The sequence below is a fragment of the Vipera berus genome, assembly GCF_964194415.1.
Source record: "Vipera berus genome assembly, chromosome: 5".
NCBI lineage: Eukaryota > Metazoa > Chordata > Lepidosauria > Squamata > Viperidae > Vipera > Vipera berus.
In genome coordinates this window covers 15740294-15757108 of record NC_138207.1, presented here as the reverse complement: position 1 = coordinate 15757108, position 16815 = coordinate 15740294, and the positions used below count along the sequence as shown (strand labels likewise).

At 42.9% G+C, this 16815-nt stretch overlaps 1 protein-coding gene across 1 annotated transcript in view; it reads right to left on the bottom strand.

The window, feature by feature from the left end:
- SPATA16 (spermatogenesis associated 16) overlaps nucleotides 1-16815 on the bottom strand; it is a gene marked incomplete at both ends in the record, with an annotated part of 188992 nt that overhangs the window by 171188 nt on the left and 989 nt on the right. The gene's annotated exons all lie outside the window — the stretch shown is intronic.

Below are 16815 nucleotides of genomic sequence, written 5' to 3'. Positions count from 1 at the left end.
CCGAACAAAAGCAGCACAACTCACCAGCTCAGGTCTAAGGCTGGCAGCTGAGACTAGCCCATCCACTCAAAACACACCCCCACCCAATCAGAACACACCCACCATTCAAAACACACTCCCACCCAATCAGAACACACTTAATCCCCCACCCAATCAGAGCACACCTCCACCCACAGAACACACCCCCTCTGGCAGTTTAAAAAAGAGGAACAAACAGCCACTACCACATGCTTCTCCCAGAAGAAGGAAGAAAAACCCGAATGACCAAAGGTCCACATATATATATATATATATATATATATATATATATATATATATATATATATATATATATATATATATATATATATATATATATATATATATATATATATATATATATATATATATATATATATATATATATGTAGGTCTAGAGTCTCGGGTTTCTTCCCGCGTTCCTTTCATCTTCAGAAAGTTGTGGCGACGTTTCGACGAAATCCCATCCGTCATCATCAGGCCGGAGTATTCCTCCTGCTGCTTTCAGGAGCAATGCGTGGTCTGTCTGTTCCTTTCCTTCCAACTGCCGGTGGGGCTGTGTTCCGACTGGGTGGAGGCGTGGCTGCTTTCTGATTGGGTGGGGGTGTCTTCCGACTGGGTGGAGGCGTGGTTGTCTTCTGATTGAGTGGAGGCGTGGCTGTCTTCTGATTGGGTGGATGTGTGGTTGTCTTCCGATTGGTTGGAGGCATGGCTGTCTTCTGATTGGGTGGGGTGTGTTCTGAATGGGTGGGGTTTTTTGTTGTGTCGTAATATCCTGAGTGTTGTGATTTGGTGTCTTGAGGAGTGGGCTGTGTAGTGGCCTCCAGAGCTTTGGCTTGGCTCCGAGTTCGAGGACCCGCCATGCATCTCTGGTATGGGTCAGTCAGGTTCGTGTGTGCGTTCTTCTGCTTGGGTGATAGCACTTTTGCTTGACTTGTTCTATCTTCTGTGTGGGAGAGTTTTTGTTCTGGGTGTGGATGAGTCTTGCTGGGGCTGGTGGCATTTGGGGTTGTTTGTTGGTTTTTTAAATCCTTGTTTGCTGAAATTCGTTTGTCTATCAATGCTGGTTTCCAAATGGCATGTAGGCGGGAGGTGTCGTCTCGCTTGTTCATACTGTCTGGGTGTTTTTCTATTTCAATGGCTTCTCTGATTATTCTGCTATTGAGATGTTCTATTTTGGCGATTGTTTTTGTACCTTCAAAATTGATGTTGTGTCCCGTAGTGTTTATGTGTTGTACTAGTGAAGATGTGCGATCTTTCTTCTGTACTGAGTTCTTATGTTCTTCTACACGTACCTCTATTCTTCTGTTAGTCTGTCCGATGTATGTTGCTGGACAGGAGGCGCATGGGATTTGGTATATGCCCTGGTTTTCCAGTTCTATTTTGTCTTTGGGATTTCTCAGGATGGTTGATATCTTTCTGTCAGTGTTAAATGCGGTTTTGATGTTATGTTTGCGTAGTACTTTACTGATTTTGTCGGTTGTTCCTTTTATGTAGGGCAAGATGGCTCGTCCGTTGTTCTGTTCTTCTTCTTGGATGTTTTTCTGTTTCGGAGTCCGCTGCTGAATTATATTGGTGATTTTGTTTTTTTGGAACTTGTTTGCTGTCAATATGTCTGTCAGGGTGTGTAGTTCTGTTTGTATATGTGTTTCATCTGCAAGGCGTCTGGTTCTTGTTATTAGTGTTTTGGCTACTGAATTTATTTGTGCTGGGTGATGATGTGATTGCGCATTGAGGTAACGGTTGGTGTGTGTTTTCTTTCGGTAGACTGTGTGTCCTAGGGTGCCGTTTTGTTTTTTGTATATAAGTACATCCAGGAAAGGTAACTGGTTGTTTGTTTCAATCTCCATGGTGAATTTTATTTTGGGATGTAGGCTGTTCAGGTGTGTCAGGAAGTTTTCTAGCTCCTTTCTTCCGTGGGGCCAGATCACGAAGGTGTCATCCACATATCTGAGCCACAGTTTTGGTTTGTTTGTAGTCTTTTCTAGAGCGTTAGTTTCAAATTCTTCCATGAAAAGGTTGGCGATAACTGGTGATAGAGGGGATCCCATTGGTGCGCCTTCTATTTGTTTGTATCTCTGGCCTCTGTGTATGAAGTATGTGTTTGATAAGCAGTGTTCTGCTAGTTCTATAATATGGTTTGGTGGTTGGTATTTGCTTCTTATTGTTGATAGAGCTTCTTGGACTGGCACCTGGGTGAATAGTGATACCACATCGAAGCTGACTAGCAAGTCTTTTTGGTCTATCTGTAGATTTTTCACTAATTCTATAAAGTGGTATGTGTTTTGGACATATGAAGCTGCCATTTCTGCTAGAGGTTGTAATTGTTTTGCTAGGTATATGGATCTTTGGTTATTCGGGTTTTTTTCCGCGTAGAACTAAAGGTGTAGGGGCGACGTTTTGACGGAATCCCATCCGTCATCATCAGGCTGGTGGCTTCTGCTTCCTTCTTCTGGGAGAAGCATGTGGCTGTTTGTTCCTCTTTTTTAAACTGCCAGAGGGGGTGTGTTCTGTGGGTGGAGGTGTGCTCTGATTGGGTGGGGGAGTAAGTGTGTTCTGATTGGGTGGGAGTGTGTTTTGAATGGTGGGTGTGTTCTGATTGGGTGGGGGTGTGTTTTGAGTGGATGGGCTGGTCTCAGCTGCCAGCCTTAGACCTGAGCTGGTGAGTTGTGCTGCTTTTGTTCGGCTTCGTGTTTGTGGTGGTGCCATGTTGTCAGTTTGCTTATTGTGTGGTTTGGAGGGGTTTAAAGTGGCTGATGTTGCAGCTGTAGTTAGGTTTCTGTTTTGTGGTTGTGCCTCGTTATCATTGTGGGTTCGGATTTGCTTTTTGAATGGTTGTGTGGTGGTGATGTCATGTGGTGTTATCATGACTTTGGGTCTATCATTCTTGGTGGTTGGGACTCGTCTGTCAATCAAGGCGGGTTTCCAAATGGTTGGTAGGCGAGAGGTATCATCTCGTTTGTTTATGCTGTGGGGGCGTTTTTCTATCTCAATGGCTTCTCTGATTATTCTGTTGTTAAAATGTTCAATTTTGGCGATAGTTTTGGTTTTTTTAAAATCAATTTCATGTCCCGTGGCTTCAAAGTGTTGGACCAGGGATGAAGTTTGTTCTCCTTTTCTGAGTGAGTTTTTGTGCTCTTCAATGCGTGCACTTATTCTTCTGTTGGTCTGTCCGATGTATGTGGTGGGGCAGGTGGTGCATGGGAGAATGTCGATTGGTGGCGCCCAGGGGGAGATCCTTCTCTGTGGGCGCTCCGGAGCTGTGGAATCAGTTGCCGGTAGAGCTCCGGATGGCGCCCGATCTTCGCTCCTTTCGTCGCGATCTCAAGACGTTTTTGTTTGTACAAGCCGGCCTAGCCTGATGGGGATTGGTGGGGTTTTTATTTTTTTTGTACTCTTAATTTTATTTTTGGGGTTTTTATTATTGTATTAATTGTTTTAACTTGGGCAATTATTTAATCTCTTTTTAATGTTTGTACTTTGTATTTGACTTTTGCCCTGTGAACCGCCCTGAGTCCTCAGGGAGAAGGGCGGTATATAAATATTATTAAATTAAATTAAATTAAATTAAATTAAATTTCGTATACTCCTTGGTTTTCTAAGCCAATTATGTCCTTGGGGTTTCTTAGGATGGTGGATATTTTTCTGTCTGTGTAGAATGCTGTTTTGATGTTGTGTTTTTTGAGGACCTTGCTGATTCTGTCTGTGGTCCCTTTTAAGTATGGGAGGAGGGCTTTGCCATTTTCTTGTTCTCTGTCTTGGGTTTTTGTGGGTGTCTCTCTTCGGATTAAGTTGGTAATCGCGTTTCTTTGGAATCCATTGGCTGTTAGTACATTAGTGAGAGTGTGTAGTTCGGTTTTTTGGTGTTGTTCGTCAGCTAGGTGTTTTGTTCTGGAGATGAGTGTCTTGGCTACGGAGTTGATCTGTGCTGGGTGGTGGTGTGAGAGTGCGTTCAGATAGCGGTTTGTGTGTGTTTTTTTATGGTAGATAGTGTGTACTAGGGAGCCGTTGGATTTCTTGTAGACTAAGACATCAAGGAAGGGAAGTTGATTGTTAGCTTCTGTTTCCATGGTGAATTGTATTTTGGGGTGTAGGCTATTGAGGTGTGTGAGGAAGTCATCCAGTTTTTCTTTGCCGTGTGGCCAGATTACGAAGGTGTCATCTACGTATCTGAGCCAGAGTTTGGGTTTGTGGTTGGATTTTTCTAGAGCGAGGGTTTCAAAGTGTTCCATGTAGAGGTTTGCGATGACAGGTGAAAGGGGTGATCCCATGGGTGCTCCTTCCATTTGTTTGTATCTTTGTCCATTGTAGATGAAGTATGTGTTAGATAGGCAGTGGTTGGTCAGATCTAGGATGTGTTTTGGGGGGTTGTATTTATTTAGGATAGCTGTCAAGGCTTCTTTGATTGGCACTTGGGTGAAGAGGGATACGACATCAAAGCTCACAAGTAGGTCACAGGGCTGTAAGTTTAGTTTACTTATGATCTCTATGAATTGGAATGAATCTTGTACGTGTGAGGTGATGGAATTTGCCTAAGGCTGTAGTTGTTTGGCAAGAAATTTGGCTACATTTTGTAGAGGTGAGCCTATGGAGCTGACTATGGGTCTGAGTGGGGTTCCTTCTTTGTGTATCTTGGGCAGACCATAGAGCTTAGGACATCTGGATGATTTTTCTCTGGGAATGATTGTTTTCTGGATCTCTTCACTGATGGGGGTGGCTTTTATTTTTGATTTTGTGGTTTTTTCCAGGTAGGTGGTGGGATCTGTCTTGAGGAGTTTGTATGTGGAGTCTCGGAGTAGGTTGGATAATTTGGTATGGTAGTCAGATGAGTTCATTACCACCATGGCGTTGCCTTTGTCTGCTGGCAGAATGATTATGCTGGTGTCATTTTTTAGGTTAAGTAGTGCTGTCTGTTCCTCTTTGGGTAAGTTGCTTTTGGGTGGTTTGCTGGTGCAGAGGATGTTGGTCACTTCGAGTCTGATTTTGTTGGCGTCATCAGGGTTAATTTTGGTCAGGCTGGATTCGACTCTGCATATAATGGTTTCCGTGGGAATGTGTTTGGGAGCGACTGCAAAATTAAATCCTTTAGACAGGACGTTGGTTTCGGCTTTGGTGAGAATCCTATCTGAGATGTTGTGCACAGTTTGTTTCATGTGTTGCTGTGAGAGAGGAGGGGTTTGTTTCTGGCGTTCCTTTAGTCTTCGGAGTTTATTGGTGTGTGTGTCTGTTTTGTAGGCAGTCTCTATTTCAGCTCTCCAGACAGCGATTTGTTTGAATTTGTCCCAAAGTGTGGGGTGGATCTTGTTGCTGAGTTTGAGGTGAAGTGTGAGGAGGTCTCTGTTGATTCGGTCCAGGAGGAATCTTTTTGTGTGGAGTTCATTTCTGATTAGGGCCAGTTCAGTTCTTATCAGGATGCGTTTGATGGCTTCAGAGTTGGAGTGGAATTTCAATTGGAAGGATGTGGGGATTAAATTTTGATCTCGGCAGTTGCGTAGGAATGTGAGGTCACACAGAATGGAAGCTCTTCGTACTTCGAGTTTTTCATAGGTCCTAAGTGGCTGGTGGATTTCCTCCCCGTAGAGGTAAGATATTTGTTTTCTGAGGTTTTCGCGGGTGTTCGTATGTGGATCTTTGGTTATTTGGGTTTTTCCCCACGTAGAACTAAAGGTGTAGGGGCGACATTTCGACGGAATCCCATCCGTCATCATCAGGCTGGTGGCTTCTGCTTCCTTCTTCTGGGAGAAGCATGTGGCTGTTTGTTCCTCTTTTTTAAACTAACAGAGGGGGTGTGTTCTGTGGGTGGAGGTGTGCTCTGATTGGGTGGGGGAGTAAGTGTGTTCTGATTGGGTGGGAGTGTGTTTTGAATGGTGGGTGTGTTCTGATTGGGTGGGGGTGTGTTTTGAGTGGATGGGCTGGTCTCAGCTGCCAGCCTTAGACCTAATACTTAACATATATATATATATATATATGTTAAGTATTTGTCAAGGCTTTTTGAAAGCACCTTGCTAATTAACTCTTTCATTCCTGTTTTGGCCTATCTTCAAGGCTTATCCACAGGATATAGTCAACTATGACAGCTCATTATTTGTGCAAATTATTCAAGTTGCTAATAAAGAATTTTGGGAGGCTGAGATGGCCATTTCGAACTCTTTATGTTCTCATCAGTCAGTCATACCCTTTATCTGAGATTCGAACCTGGGCTAATTGTATCTTAGGCAGTTGTTTTTAACTTGCTGAGCCACAGGTTCTTTCTCTCTTTTTATTAGCTCGAAGGCAAGGCAAATATATGTTAAGTATTTGTCAAGGCTTTTTGAAAGCACCTTGCTAATTAACTCTTTCATTCCTGTTTTGGCCTAACTTCAAGGCTTATCCAGAGGATATAGTCAACTATGACAGCTTCGAATCTCAGATAAAGGGTATGACTGACTGATGAGAACATAAAGAGTTCGAAATGGCCATCTCAGCCTCCCAAAATTCTTTATTAGCAACTTGAATAATTTGCACAAATAATGAGCTGTCATAGTTGACTATATCCTGTGGATAAGCCTTGAAGATAGACCAAAACAGGAATGAAAGAGTTAATTAGCAAGGTGCTTTCAAAAAGCCTTGACAAATACTTAACATATATTTGCCTTGCCTTCGAGCTAATAAAAAGAGAGAAAGAACCTGTGGCTCAGCAAGTTAAAAACAACTGCCTAAGATACAATTAGCCCAGGTTCGAATCTCAGATAAAGGGTATGACTGACTGATGAGAACATAAAGAGTTCGAAATATATATATATATATATATATATATGCATCCCCTTCATGGATTACTGCCTTGTCGTGGCGAAGGGGCTTGCGTAATTCAATGAAGCTATGAGCTATGCCGTGCAGGGCCACCCAAGACGGACAGGTCATAGCTGAGAGTTCTGACAAAACGTGATCCACTGGAGAAGGAAATGGCAACCCACTCCAGTATCTTTGCCATGAAAACCCTATGGACAGTACCAAAAGGCAAAACGATATGACGCTGGAAGATGAGCCCCTCAGGTCGGAAGGCGTCCAATATGCTACTGGGGAAGAGCAGAGGGCTAGTACTAGTAGCGCCAGAAAGAATGAAGCGACTGGGCCAAAGCCGAAAGGACGCTCAGCTGTGGATATGTCTGGTGGTGAAAGGAAAGTCCGATGCTGTAAAGATTTTTTCTCCATAGGAACCTGGAATGTAAGATCCATGAATCAAGGAAAGCTGGACGTGGTCAAACAAGAGATGACAAGACTGAACATCGACATCTTAGGTATCAGCGAACTAAAATGGACAGGAATGGGTGAATTTAATTCAGATGACCATCAGGTATACTACTGCGGGCAAGAATCCCTCAGAAGAAATGGAGTAGCCTTCATAGTCAATAAAAGAGTAGGAAAATCAATACTGGGATACAATCCTCAAAATGACAGAATGATCTCAGTTCGAATCCAAGGCAAACCATTCAATATCACAGTAGTCCAAGTCTATGCCCCAACCACCAGTGCTGAAGAGGATGAAATTGACCGGTTCTATGAAGCCCTACAGCACCTTATAGAAGTAACACCAAAAAATGATGTCCTTATCATCATGGGGGATTGGAATGCTAAAGTAGGAAGCCAAAAGATAACTGGAATAACAGGCAAGTTTGGCCTTGGAGTACAAAATGAAGCAGGGCACAGGCTGATAGAATTTTGTCAAGAGAATACGATGGTCATAGCAAACACTCTTTTCCAACAACCCAAGAGACGGCTCTACACATGGACATCACCAGACGGTCAACACAGAAATCAGATTGACTATATGCTCTGCAGCCAAAGATGGAGAAGCTCTATACAGTCGGTAAAAACAAGACCAGGAGCTGACTGTGGCTCAGACCATGAGCTTCTCCTTGCAAAGTTTAGGCTTAAACTGAAGAAAGTAGGGAAAAGCACTAGGCCAGTCAGGTATGAATTAAATCATATCCCTGTTGAATATACAGTAGAGGTGACAAATAGATTTAAGGAATTAGATCTGATAGACAGAGTGCCTGAAGAACTATGGACAGAGGTTCGCGACATTGTACAACAGGTAGCAACCAAAACTATCCCAAAGAAAAAGAAATGCAAGAAAGCAAAATGGCTGTCTGAGGAAGCTTTGCAAATAGCTGAGGAAAGGAGGGAAGCGAAAGGCAAGGGAGAAAAACATAGATATGCCCAATTGAATGCAGAATTCCAGAGAATAGCTAGAAGAGATAAGAATGCCTTCTTAAATGAACAGTGCAAAGAAATAGAAGAAAACAATAGAATAGGGAGGACCAGAGATCTTTTCAAGAAAATTGGAGAGATGAAGGGAACGTTTAATGCAAAAATGGGCATGATAAAGGACCAAAATGGCAGGGACCTAACAGAGGCAGAAGAGATTAAGAAGAGGTGGCAAAATTACACAGAAGAACTATACAAGAATGAGCTTAACGTCCCAGATAATCACAATGATGTGGTCACTGACCTCGAGCCAGACATCCTAGAATGTGAGGTGAAGTGGGCCTTAGAAAAGCTGAGCAACAACAAAGCTAGTGGAGGTGACAGTATTCCAGCTGAGCTATTCAAAATCTTAAAAGACAGTGCAGTAAAAGTGCTACACTCAATTTGCCAGCAAATTTGGAAAACTCAACAGTGGCCACAGGATTGGAAAAGATCAGTTTACATTCCAATTCCAAAGAAAGGCAGTGCCAAAGAATGTTCAAACTACCGCACCATTGCACTCATTTCTCATGCTAGTAAAGTCATGCTTAAAATCCTACAAGCTAGACTTCAGCAGTATGTGGATCGAGAACTACCAGAAGTACAGGCAGGATTTCGAAGAGGCAGAGGAACTAGAGATCAAATTGCCAACATACGCTGGATCATGGAGAAAGCTAGGGAGTTCCAGAAAAACATCTACTTCTGCTTCATTGACTATGCTAAAGCCTTTGATTGTGTGGATCATAACAAACTGTGGCAAGTTCTTAAAGAGATGGGAGTACCAGACCATCTTATTTGTCTCTTGAGAAACCTATATGCGGGTCAAGAAGCAACAGTGAGAACTGGACACGGAACCACTGATTGGTTCAAAATTGGGAAAGGAGTCCGGCAAGGCTGTATACTGTCGCCCTGCCTATTTAACTTATATGCAGAGCACATCATGAGAAAGGCAGGGCTAGATGAATCAAAAGTTGGAATTAAGATTGCCGGAAGAAATATCAACAACCTAAGATACGCAGATGATACCACTCTAATGGCAGAAAGTGAAGAAGAACTAAAGAGCCTCTTGTTGCGGGTGAAGAAGGAGAGTGCAAAAGTTGGGTTGAAACTTAACATTAAGAAAACCAAGATCATGGCAACTGGCCCTCTGAATTCCTGGCAAATAGATGGGGAAGAAATGGAGGTAGTGACAGATTTTGTTTTCCTGGGCTCCAAGATCACTGCAGATGGGGACTGTAGCCAAGAAATTAAAAGACGCTTGCTCCTGGGGAGGAAAGCCATGGCAAATCTAGACAGCACACTAAAAAGCAGAGACATCACCCTGTCAACAAAAGTGCGTATAGTCAAGGCTATGGTCTTCCCAGTTGCAATGTATGGCAGTGAAAGTTGGACCATAAGAAAGGCTGAGCGCCAAAGAATTGAGGCCTTTGAACTATGGTGCTGGAGAAGACTCCTGCGAGTCCCTTGGACTGCAAGGCGATCAAACCGGTCAGTCCTAGAGGAGATCAATCCTGACTGCTCTTTAGAAGGCCAGATCCTGAAGCTAAAACTCAAGTACTTTGGCCACCTAATGAGAAGGAAGGACTCACTGGAGAAGAGCCTAATGCTGGGAAAGATCGAGGGCAATAGAAGAAGGGGACGACAGAGAATGAGGTGGCTGGATGGAGTCACTGAAGCAGTGGGCGTGAGCTTGAATGGACTCCAGAAGATGGTGGAGGACAGGAAGGCCTGGAGGAATGTTGTCCATAGGGTCGCGATGGGTCGGACACGACTTCGCAGCTAACAACAACAACAACAAATATAGGGTTGTGCATATAGATGCTAGTTTTGCCACAGCTAAAAATATCGGTCACTAATTTTGTACACCTTTATTCCTACCAGAAGCTAAAGTGAAATTTATCAGAAAACTCTGGATACCTAACCATTTCACTTCTTAGGGCAAAAAAAAAGAGAATTAAAAGATAATCCATATTTGAGCACAGAGAAAAAAAAAGATTAAGCATTTCGGTGTCACGTGAGTTATGCAGGTGGGCTGATACAGCCTCTTACTTCAGAGACATTTCTTAAGGGCCAGGTGTTGAGAAAATATTCCCTCTGGGGATAAATCACAGAAGCTAATTACAAGTTTAGTCTCCAAACAACGACCGTGCTTAATAAACATGCACACACCAAATAGACCGTTTTGGATCCTCTGAGGAATCCTGCCTTATGAAGAAGGATTGAAAACAGATCTGAAGCACTTCTGAGTGAGGGAATACCTGGAATAATGACAATGATTGGCAAGGAACACCACAAATCCAGGTTTTGTGGGTGGGGGTGGTTTGAGAACATGCTTTGCTGCAATGAGGTCTCCTGGGCTAGGAATAGAAAATCAAGGAAGAGCAGCAGAAAGGTGTGGTGCAGGAAGGGGAAGAGCACAAGTTTACAGAAAATGAGGATATATTGGCGGTTCCCCAATAATTCAGCAATAGAGGACAATGAAATTACCATACATGATTTTCCTCTCCTTTTCTATAAATTATGGGAGTGGGAGGGTGGTGGATCACGTGGTTAGGATGCTGAGTTAGAAGACCATTGAGAGATTGACAGCTTGGAAGTTAGAAACCCGAGAGCGAGCTGTATGATGGAATGAGCTCCTGTCCATTTGCCCCAGCTCCTGCCAACCTAGTAGTTTGAAAGCATGCAAATGCAAATAGATAAATAGGTACCACTTCAGTGAGAAAATACCAGGCAGGTTGTTCCACTGATTGATTGTTCTATCAGGAAATTCCTCCTTAGTTCTAGGTTGCTTCCCTCCTTGATTTGTAGTTGTTAGTTGCGAAGTCGTGTCCGACCCATCACAACCCTATGGATAAAGTTCCTACAGGCCTTCCTGTCCTCTACCATCTTCTGGAGTCCATTTAAGCTCACACCTACTGCTTCAGTGACTCCATCCAGCCACCTCATTCTCTGTTGTCCCCTTCTTCTCTTGCCCTCAATCTTTCCCAGCATTAGGCTCTTCTCCAGTGAGTCCTTCCTTCTCATTAGGTGACCAAAGTATTTGAGCTTCAACTTCAGGATCTGGCCTTCTAAAGAGCAGTCAGGGTTGATCTCCTCTAGGACTGACTGGTTTGATCGCCTTTTTTTTAATCCCATTTATATCCCGCCCTTCTCCGAAGACTCAGGGCGGCTTACAATCTAAAGCACAAATCAATGTGCTTAGCAATAGCCTTCATTCTATGTATATGCCTGCTTATTAGGGCTTCCCCCCCAAGCGGCATTATTACAAAGTTAGCTTATTGCCCCCAACAATCGCCTTGCAGTCCAAGGGACTTGCAGGAGTCTTCTCCAGCACCATACTTCAAAGGCCTCAATTCTTTGGCACTCAGCCTTTCTTATGGTCCAACTTTCACTGCCATACATTGCAACTGGGAAGATCATAGCCTTGACTATATGCACTTTTGTTGACAGGGTGATGTCTCTGCTTTTTAGTGTGCTGTCTAGATTTGCCATGGCTTTCCTCCCCAGGAGCAAGCATCTTTTAATTTCTTGGCTGCAGTCCCCATCTGTGGTGATCTTGGAGCCCAGGAAAATAAAATCTATCAGGAAATTCCTCCTTAGTTCTAGGTTGCTTCCCTCCTTGATTTGTAGTTGTTAGTTGCGAAGTCGTGTCCGACCCATCACAACCCTATGGATAAAGTTCCTACAGGCCTTCCTGTCCTCTACCATCTTCTGGAGTCCATTTAAGCTCACACCTACTGCTTCAGTGACTCCATCCAGCCACCTCATTCTCTGTTGTCCCCTTCTTCTCTTGCCCTCAATCTTTCCCAGCATTAGGCTCTTCTCCAGTGAGTCCTTCCTTCTCATTAGGTGACCAAAGTATTTGAGCTTCAACTTCAGGATCTGGCCTTCTAAAGAGCAGTCAGGGTTGATCTCCTCTAGGACTGACTGGTTTGATCGCCTTTTTTTTAATCCCATTTATATCCCGCCCTTCTCCGAAGACTCAGGGCGGCTTACAATCTAAAGCACAAATCAATGTGCTTAGCAATAGCCTTCATTCTATGTATATGCCTGCTTATTAGGGCTTCCCCCCCAAGCGGCATTATTACAAAGTTAGCTTATTGCCCCCAACAATCGCCTTGCAGTCCAAGGGACTTGCAGGAGTCTTCTCCAGCACCATACTTCAAAGGCCTCAATTCTTTGGCACTCAGCCTTTCTTATGGTCCAACTTTCACTGCCATACATTGCAACTGGGAAGATCATAGCCTTGACTATATGCACTTTTGTTGACAGGGTGATGTCTCTGCTTTTTAGTGTGCTGTCTAGATTTGCCATGGCTTTCCTCCCCAGGAGCAAGCATCTTTTAATTTCTTGGCTGCAGTCCCCATCTGTGGTGATCTTGGAGCCCAGGAAAATAAAATCTGTCACTACCTCCATTTCTTCCCCATCTATTTGCCAGGAACTAAGAGGGCCGGATGCCATGATCTTGGTTTTCTTAATGTTAAGTTTTAAGCCAACTTTTTCACTCTCCTTCTTCACCTGCAACAAGAGGCTCTTTAGTTCCTCTTCACTTTCTGCCATTAGAGTGGTATGATCTGCATATCTTAGGTTGTTGATATTTCTCCCGGCAATCTTAATTCCAACTTTTGATTCATCTAGCCATGCCTTTGATTACTTTCCATCCGTTGCTTCTTGTCCTGCCTTCAGGTGCTTTGGAGAATAGCTTAACTCCATCTTCTTTGTGGCAACCCCTGAGATATTGGAACACTGCTATCATGTCACCCCTCATCCTTCTCTTCATTAAACTACAGATACCCAATTCCAGCAACCGTTCCAGCAACCGTTATATGTTTTATGCTCCAGTTGCCTGAAACATTTTTAAAGAAGAAGATGGGTGGCTATGAAAAGTGGCCTGATTTACCTTGTGGTCTGCTGAACCACCTACTTAACATTTATGATACCACTTTGGGAGCTGCAGAGCTGGGAAAAATCAGGTCATACAGCTGAAAATGCCACATTCCCAGCAGCTTGGATATACAGTACTTTCAAGAATGCTAGGGGGAAAAAAGGAAGTCACAAGGGTTTTTAAAATGTTGCTTCCCTGTGGATTAATTGGGATTTTTTTAAAGGAGGCTAAGCCTTGGAAGTGATTTGCTTGCATCCCACATACCATGGCACACAGAATATAAAGCAACATTTTTTCACACTAGAAGAAAAGTTTTGTTTATATGGGGCAGAGATTATTGAACTTTATTTGAATCTGCTCAGGTGATGGGTTTTGGCCCAAGGAAGCCAGTTGCTTCAGCTTGATCTGTATTTCCCTTTGGTTCCATATTATAGGTATTCTTAGGGCATAGAAGACGTATATTCCATAAACAGTTGATCCTTGACTTACAACCATTTGTTTAGTCACGGTTCAAAATCACGATGACACTGGAAAAAGTAACATGTGAACAGTTTTCATATTACAACTGTTGCAACATCCCCATGGTCACATGATCAAAATTCAGATGCTGGGCAACTGGCTCATATTTATGACGGTTGTTTCAGGGGTCATGTGATCACCTTTTGTGACCTTCTTGACAAAGTCAATGGGGAAGCCAGATTCATTTAACAACTGTGGCAAAGAAAGGTCATAAAATGGAGGAAAATTCACTTAACAACTGTTTTGCTCAGTCACATAAATTTTGGGCTCAGTTGTGGTGATATGTCCAGGACCACCTGTATAGAAAGCATTGTGAGTTGCTCAGCTTTGCAGCACAGCAACTTTAATCAGCCCATCTGCAGTGAGGAAAAAGCCCCACGCTTTCATTGAATCTACCACATGAGCAAACAGTTTATCATACCTTGTTCCGAGCACTGGTAATCCAATTTCTGATGTTTTTCATTATGCGCAAATGTATCTTTCTGTGTTTATATATTTGAGATGATAGAGCATAGAGACGAGCGGGAAGAGAATTGATAAAGATGTTTAAACAATGATTGTTTTGTTTGTGTGTGATTCTGTCAGTTTTTATAGCAACATTATAGAAACAGGACAGGGAAACTAAAATCTGATTAAGCCTAAACCATGGCCATTATGTGATTATTATAAGCCTCGGCACAGTAGGAGTTATGTTGTTATGATAGAAGGGATTTCCAGGATAATTAAATCAAATTGGAAGCATTGGAGAAATCAGGACCAAACATTACAATGGCTTTCCTGTAAATACCAATAGCTCCAGTTTCCAGTTAATGCATATATGATCAGTGTCACTTATCCATTATTTAGAGGGCCCTTTAAGCAAAGCTCACCATTTCCCCCTTCCCCATCAAAATTGGAAGCTCTGTGTTCCTTGGCAAGTGTAAACTACAACTCAGAAATGAACATGATTTGGACAGTATGCCAAGAACAGACTTGTAATATTGCATTCAATTTTAGTTACCACAATATAAAAAAAATGTTTAAAAATATATGGAAAGAGTGCAGAAAAGAGCAACAAGGATTAGGGGTTGGACTAAGGTCCAAGTTCCTTTCCAACTCTGTTATTCTATATTCTATTCTATGAAAGAGATAAAAAAGTTGCATTGGCTATCGGTGAATTTCTAAGTGTGGTTCACCCATTAATGAAGCATGAGGATAGGGTGGATTAGAAACCTTTAGTAAGAAAGTGAAATATTTTGATGAATGAATGAATGAACCTTTATTGTCAAAGTACAACCATGTGTACATTGAGATTGGCTGAGCCTCCCTTCGTGACCCCACCCCCCAACTTACAGTGACACAAACCCTCCATCTTATTACACCATGCGAACTAATTGCACAACACACCGGCCTCGCAAGTCAGTTATGCATAAAGTTTATAAAAATTATTTCCTGTTCAAAAGCCTAACAGCCCATGGATAAAAGCTGTTTTTCAGCCTGTTGGTGCAGCTGGCTATACTCCTATATCTCCTACCCGATGGTAGGAGAGTAAAGAGATACCATCCAGGGTGTGAGTCATCCCTGAGAATTTTCCTCACTCTTCCAAGGCAACGAGCCCTGGCGATGTCATCCAGTGGTGTCAGGGGACAGCCCACAATGTCTTGTGCTGTGCTCACCACCCTCTGTAATGCCTTCCTATCCACAGCTGTCAGACCAGCATATCAAACCACAATACCATACGACACTGTCTATAGTAGACCAGTAAAAGAGGGTCATAAGCCGTTGTTCTACCCTGTTCTTCCGCAAGACCCTGAGAAAGTGAAGCCTCTGTTGGGCCTTTCTAGCCACCTGGGTTGTATTAACTTTCCAGGTCAGATCTTCGCAGAGGTAGACTCCCAGAAATTTAAAGGAGGAAACTCTCTCCACACAGTCCTCCCTGATGTAAAGTGGGGCAGGTTCCTCCTTTTTCATCCAGAAGTCTATCACCATCTCTTTCGTCTTGCCGATGTTCAGGTGCAAGTTGTTGTTACAACAACATATGGATAGTTTTTGTACCTCCGCCCTGTATGCTATCTCATCCCCACCATATTTTGATGTTTTTGGCTGGTATGGGTCACGTTATGTACAACAATGCAATTTTTTTTAAAGAAAAAATAATCTTCTGTATAAGAGACATGCGTCCCAACTCTTCCTGGTTGTATTTAAACCACTGTATGTCAAGAATAGCAAAGAATATGAAACAATGATAAGAGTAATAAGGTTTAAACATCAGGGAAACATTTATTGTTATGGTTTCTGTTCTATCAGGACAATCCTTATTAAGTTGTAGTATTCACTGGAATACCTTCCAGTCACCATCTAGTGTAGTGTATCTTCAGCCATTTATAGTACTCTGTAAACTGGCAATTCTGGGAATTATTTAAACCAGAGCTTTCAACATGGCAACTTTAAGATGTGTGGACTTCAACTCCCAGAATTCCCTGTTCAGCATGCTGAGAGAATGGCAGCCAAACACAAGCAAAACCAGCATGCTGGCTGGAGAATATGTCTGGATAACATTCACTTCAAGCCAGGGACTCTTAACATCCTTTATGTGTATGTGTGTTTGTACGGACAAGAGCATCAACAGATAGTAGTAGATAGCAGGCAGAACATCACGGTGTGGGTTCTATCCCTGCACACACAAAAGGCGTCACAATGTTCTATCTGCTGTTTTGCACATGGTTGCACCTACCTCCTACAGATATCCATAGGTGGTTTAGATAGAGAAAGTATATGTGAAAAGGAAAGAAAAGAAGGATTGATATGGGGCAAGATTCAAGAGGACCCTCAATCTCTTGGGTTCCAAGAGGGCAAGTCCATACGTTTAGGGTTGCTTAATTCTGTACTGAACTCTACCATTGCCAGTCCAAAGCCTGGATAAGAAAGGAGGAGGGGAGGCATCAGACTCTGTGACAAATTGGCTGAGATTTCACTATCACATCATTACACATCAAACCCAACACAATGCTTGAGATGCAGACATTCAAGATGCTGTAGACCGGATGAAGTGATGGGCAACGTGTTAAACTCCAGACCCCGTGATATAGTGGGAATAACATGCAGAACAAGAAGAATTGTTCACGTTAGGTAAAGGTAAAGGTTCCCCCGCACATGCGTGCTAGTTGTTTCTGACTCTAGGGGCCGGT